Below are 6,313 nucleotides of genomic sequence, written 5' to 3'. Positions count from 1 at the left end.
CGGGCAATGCTAGCCCTCGGTGCAGGGGATCTGGTCTGCAGGTCCGACCTCTGGGTCCCAGAGTTCAAACTGTATTCCCACCAGGGAGAGGGTTTCCGGTCCTAATTCTCCCACAGGGAGCCCAAGCTGGGTCTATGTCTCTCAGCCTCTGAGTCGGCACCGTTTTCCTGGGAACACGGTGCCAGCAGCACCTGGGAGGGCGGGCGGGGTCCCAAACGGGAAGGTCCCGTTCCCTGGGGGTGCCTCCGGCTGGTGGCTGTATTGTCTCTCTGGGCAGCCGCGGGTAGGGTCGGCGGAGGGGAGGAGGAGGCAATATGGCGCCTGCCGCGCGGCTCTCCGTGCACACGGAGGTGCCCAGAGGAAGTTGGGAACCTGGTGCCACGTCTGCTACAGGCTCACCGTTGGCAGGCGGCGGCAGTCTCTGGGCTGATGTCCGCAGGTCTCTCCACCCGCTTGGGAGCCCACCAGCAGTCCCGAATGCAGGGGAGGGGAAACAGCGAATCCACCTACCCTTGCTGCTGGTCTCCGGGCTGCTCCGGTGGTCTCAGCCTCCAGTTCTCCTCCGCAGCCTCCTCCCGTGGAGTCTCCCGGGGTCTCAGGTACCCCTCCTTCCGGCCCTTGTCCGCTGTATGCTCGTCTTCTTGCTTCTTTCCTCTAGTTTCTGCTAGAATCGGTCTTTTTTGCAGAGACCCTCTGTCTGGCCGTGTTATTCGTCCGCCATCTTGCTCCGCCCCCCTCCCAATTTTTTAAAATAAATATTTTTCTTTCTATATATTATTCATCTAATAGGCTTTGTTTCTTTGGAGAACCCAGCCTAATACAACTCTCCCTCTGCTACTCTCTTTTCCCTGTTGCTAATCCCCATCTTAAACAACCACTAATTCATTTTCTCTCTCTCTATTTCCCTATTTGGGACTTTCATATGAATGGAGTCATAAAGGATTTGGTCTTTTGTGACTAGCTTCTTTAAAGCATAAAAATTTAAAGTTTTTATGAAGTCAATCTGTTTTCTGTTGCTATAACAGAATACCTGAATCTTGATGGTTTGTTTTTAATTTTTAAAAATATACACAATTTTATTTTCCAGTTTTTCCCCAATGTCCTTGTCTATTTTTTTTTGACACAGAGTTTCACTCTGTTGCTCAGGCTACAGTGCCATGGTGTCAGCCTAGCTCACAGGAACCTCAAACTCCTGGGCTTTAAGCTATCCTCCTGCTTTAGCCTCTCAAGTAGCTGGGACTAGAGGTGCTCACCAGCATGCCTGGCTATTTTTTGTTTCTATTTTTAGTTGCCTGGCTAATTTCTTCTATTTTTAGTAGAGATGGGGTCTCGCTCTTGCTTAGGCTGGTCTTGAACTCCTGAGCTCAAGCTATCCTCCTGCCTTGGCCTCCCAAGTGCTAGGATTACAGATGTGAGCCATTGTGCCCAGCTCAATATCCCCCATAATACTTTTTAAAATTTTCAAAGTATTATGGGGGTACAAATGTTTTTGGTTACCTAGATCACATTTGTAATGCTTGAGTCAGGGTTAAAAGTGTGCCTGTTACCCAGATAGTGTTCATCATACCCATTAGGTAGGTTTGCACTGATTCCTTCCTCCCCCCACTCCCTGCTTGATTTCCATTGAGTTTTACTTCCCTCTGTGTACATGTGTGCTCATCAGTAAGTTCCAATTTAATAGTGAGTAATTACCCAAAGGAAAAGAAGTCATTTTATCTAAAGAATGGAGTCTTGATAATTTATAAAGAAAAGAGGTTTTTTTAGTTCACAATTGTGGAGGCCAGGAGGTTCCAGATTGGGTTATACATCTGGTTGACTTCTGGTGAGGGCCTCTTAATTCTATTCCATTGGTCTAGATGTCTGTTATTGTGTCAGTACCATACCGTCTTGATTATTGTTGCTTTTCAGTAAGTTTTGAAGTTGGAGAGTGTGATTGTTTCTAATTTGTTCTTCTTTTTTGGGATTGTTTGGATTATTCTGGGCCACTTGCAATTTCGTATGAATTTTAGAGTCAGTTTGTCAATTTCTACAAAGCAGTTAGCTAGGATTCTGGTAGGGATTGAATTGAATTTGTAGATCAGTTTGGTAAGTATTGCCACTTTAGCAATGTTAAGTATTCTGGTCCATGAATGTGGGACGATTTTACATTTTTTTAGATCTTCTTTAATTCCTTTCAATGTTTTATAGTGTTTAGAATATACATTTTGTACTTTTGTTAAATTTATTACTAAGTATTTTATCCCTTTTGATGTTGTGAATAGAATTATAAATTTCATTTTTAGATTGTTCATTGTAAGTGTGTGGAAATACAATTGATTTTTGTATATTGATCTTGTATCTTGCAGTCTTAACTGAATTTATTTACTAGTTGCAATAGTTTTTTAGTGGTAATTTAGAATTTTCTACATACAAGATCATGTCATCTGCAAATTGGGATTGTGTGGAAGTCCTTCCTGTCCAATTTGGATACCTTTTTTTTTTTTTCCTAAGTATTTATTTTATTTTTTATTATTTTTATTTTGGCATATTATGGGGGTACAAATTTTAAGGTTTCAAAAATGCCCTTTCTCCTCCTCCCCCCCCAAGTCTGAGTTTCCAGCATGACCATCCCCCAGATGGTACACATCTCACTCATTATGTATGTATATACCTGCCCCCTCCCTCCTCCCACCTGCCCAGTACCCTATTACTGTAGTACGTATGTCCACTTAGGTGCTGCTCAGTTAATACCAGTTTGCTGGGGAGTATATGTGGTGCTTGTTTTTCCATTCTTGGGATACTTCACTTAGTAGTATGGTTTCCAGCTCTAACCAGGAAAATATAAGATGTGCTATATCACCATTGTTTTTTAGAGCTGAATAGTACTCCATGGTATACATATACCACATTTTATTAATCCATTCTTGGATTGATGGGCACTTGGGCTGTTTCCACAGCCTTGTAATATGAATTGTGCTGCTATAAACATTCAAGTGCAGGTGTCTTTTTTGTAGAGTGTCATTGGATCTTTTGGGTAGATGCCCAGCAATAATACCACAATTCTTGTAAGCTTTGCTCATTTCTCTTATTTTTCTGCTGTAACTCTGTGATTAACTTATTTGATTTGAATGAGTTGTCTTCAACCTCTGAGATTCTTTCTTCTGTTTGATCCACCCTATTTCTGAGGCTTTCCACTGTGTTTTGAATTTCTCTGAATAAATTCTTCATATCAAGGATTTCTGATTGATTCTTCTTCAAGATGTCGATGTCCTTAGTGAATCTTTGTTCCAATTCTTGTATCTTCTTTATAGTTTCTTTGTGTTGGTTATCCATTTTTTCTTGCATATCATTGAGCTTTTTTACAATCCAATTTTGGAATTCTTCTGTCATTTTAGTGTTTTGGGTTTGTTCAGACTTCATTTCTTGAGAGCTGGTGTAATTCCTAGGGGGAGTATTTTCGTCTTGATTTTTTGAATTGCGTTGGGCCCTCCCCATCTGGGTCAATTGCTAGAGCTGTGTGGTCTACTTTTTTGTAGTTTCTTTATCAACCACTGGGGGGAGCTCTTCTACCACACTTGGAAGGTTCCCCTGACGGGGGTATTTTTAGCGTTTTTTTCCTAGATTTGGGGGAGAGTGGATTTTTTTGTCTTGCCCCACCTCCATGGGTGGAGCCTACCACTTTCAGCAAGAGAGATGTGGGCTGAGGGGAGGCGATATCTCCCCAGTCTGCCCCAGCACCTCAGTGCCCCAGTGGCTATAACTCCCCTCCGCTGTTAGACTTCTCAGTAGTTCGTTGATGGAGCCAGGCTTGGCGAGCTGATCACAGATTGTGTAGGGGCGGGATTTGCCAAGAGAGACTCTAGGCTGGGTGGGGGAGCCTAGAGTCTTGCCCGCTGATGGCTGGGCTGTGGACCCCCTCAATGGTGACCGCTAGCCACTCATAGGGCACCAGTACTGGGGGTGACTGATTAGGGTGGGGCTGGTGCCGGGTTGGGAGCCTGGATCAATAGGACCCCCGTAACTTCCTCCATGCCGCCTGCCTGACCGCCTGTTCAGTCGGAGCCCACGCTTTTACTGACCGCTCTGTGCGGTTTTATTCGCCCGGGGCAGTTCCAGCTTAGAGCCCCCGCTTAGTCTCGCAGGTTACCGGAGGTGAGACCTCTAACTGCCTCGCCAGTCCACACTGTTCAGTTTCCTCCCATCTTGGAGCCGTCCTAGCATGAGTCTCAGGGGAGACCACGCAGCCTTTCACCATCAACCGCACCCTCCAGCACCATCTTCTTCTGCTGCGATTTCTTTCGCACCAGTTTCAGACAGGTCTCTGGCTGGGTGGGTGTGGAGGTCAATGGGGAAGCAAGGAGTTCTCCTGTGGGTCTGATCCCACTTCACCACCTGGCCCGGTGGGCCGGCGCCCTCCCACGAGCCCTATTGTTTGCTTTGCACTCTCCAGAGAATGCGATTTTTACTCCTGATCACCTTGTTTTTCCTTTTATGAGAGTTCCACGTTGCACCTGTAGGGATTCTTGATGCTGTCCTTATAGTGGGGAAATCCACTCGCGTGTAGGAGACTGAGATCTGTGTCTCCTTCTCTAGGAGCAGGAGTCTGGAGGGTTACCTCTACGCTGCCATTTTGAAAACCCCTCCCTTTTGTTTCTTTTTCTTGCCTAATGACAAGGCTAGAATGTCTAGTACAATGATGAACAAAAGTGGTGAGAAAACACCTTTTTTGTGTGTCTTTTTTTTTTTTTTTTTGAGACAGAGTCTCACTCTGTTGCCCAGGGTAGAGTGCCGTGGCATCAGCCTAGCTCACAGCAACCTCAATCTCCTGGGCTCAGGCAATCCTCCTGCCTCAGCCTCCCAAGTAGCTGGGACTACAGGTATGTGCCACCATACCCGGCTAATTTTTCCTATATATTTTTAGTTGGCCAATTAATTTCTTTGTAATTTTAGTAGAGACAGGGTCTCGGTCTTGCTTAGGCTGCTTTCGAACTCCTGACCTTTAGCGATCCGTCTGCACAGCCTCCCAGAGTGCTAGGATTATAGACATAAGCCACCATGCCCGGCCTTGTTTTGTGTCTTAAAGGAAACTTAAAGGAAACTGTCCAGTCTTTCACCATTAAGTATGATGTCAGTTGTAGATTTTTATAGATACCCTTTATCAGATTGACAAAGTTTCTGCCTATTTCTAGTTTGTTGAAAGTTTTTGTCATAAAGAGGTGGTAGATTTTTTTTCTCAAATTCTTTTTCTGTGTCTATTGAGATAATCATGTGATTTTTGTTTTTTAGTTTATTTATATGAAATGTTATATTGTTTGATTTTTGGATTTCTGGGATAAACCCTGCTTGGTTATGGATCTGCTCCTTTTTCATCTCCTTCTGAGACTCCCTTAAGGTGCATGTTGGAACATTTAATGGTGTCCCATATTTCTCTGAGAATCTGTTTATCTTTCCTCATTCTTTTTTTCTCTCTGTTCTTTGGCTTTCATAATCTCTGTCAGTCTATCTTCTATCTTCTCATTCACTAATTCTTGTTTTCTTCCAGTTAACATGTACTGTTGAAACCCATTAGCAAAATTTTTTATTTCAGTTATTGTACTTTCCAACTTCAGAACTTTGATTTAATTCTTTGTTATAATTTGTATCTTTTCATTGATATTCTCTATTTGGTAAAATATTGTCATACTTTCTTCTTTAATCATGCTTTCCTTTATTTCTGTGAACATATTTTTATAATGGTTACTTTGAAATCTTTTTCTATTAAATCTAACATCTGGATGTTTTCATAAGTGGTTTCTTTTGTCTGCTTTTGTTTTTTTCTGGAGAATGGGTCATACTTTCCTGTTTCTTTGCATGCCTCATAATTTTTGTTGGTAACTGGACATTTTAGCTAAAATAGGTATTTTAGGCACTGGTCCCTTGCTTTTGGGCTTGTTATTATAATTTTGTATTTATTTGTTTAGTGATTGGCTGTATTATTTTAGTAAAGTCTCTCCCTTGCTCTTCCTGCTATCTGTTCCCCATACCCACATTATTAAGCTTCTGATGTTGTTCCTTAGAGAGGCACAGCTTTGGTTATGCTCACAGTCCCTTTGGAATGACAGCAACACTGTCATTCCACTGTAGGGCTCCCTCCCTCTTTTTCCCTGACCACACTCAGAAGTTAAACTCTACTAATTGGTGGACCATTGCTCTATTGTCTATAATGCTCTGAAATATAAATTCCTCTATACGCGAATCCAATCAAATTGTGGTTCTTTGGACAGAAAATTTTTTGAGGTCAGTGTTTAATATTTGTTCTAACTCTGGGATGGGCTCCTCCTAGCTGTCCTAATCC

This window comes from Microcebus murinus, chromosome 7 (assembly GCF_040939455.1).
Source record: "Microcebus murinus isolate Inina chromosome 7, M.murinus_Inina_mat1.0, whole genome shotgun sequence".
NCBI lineage: Eukaryota > Metazoa > Chordata > Mammalia > Primates > Cheirogaleidae > Microcebus > Microcebus murinus.
This window is presented reverse-complemented; position numbering follows the sequence as displayed.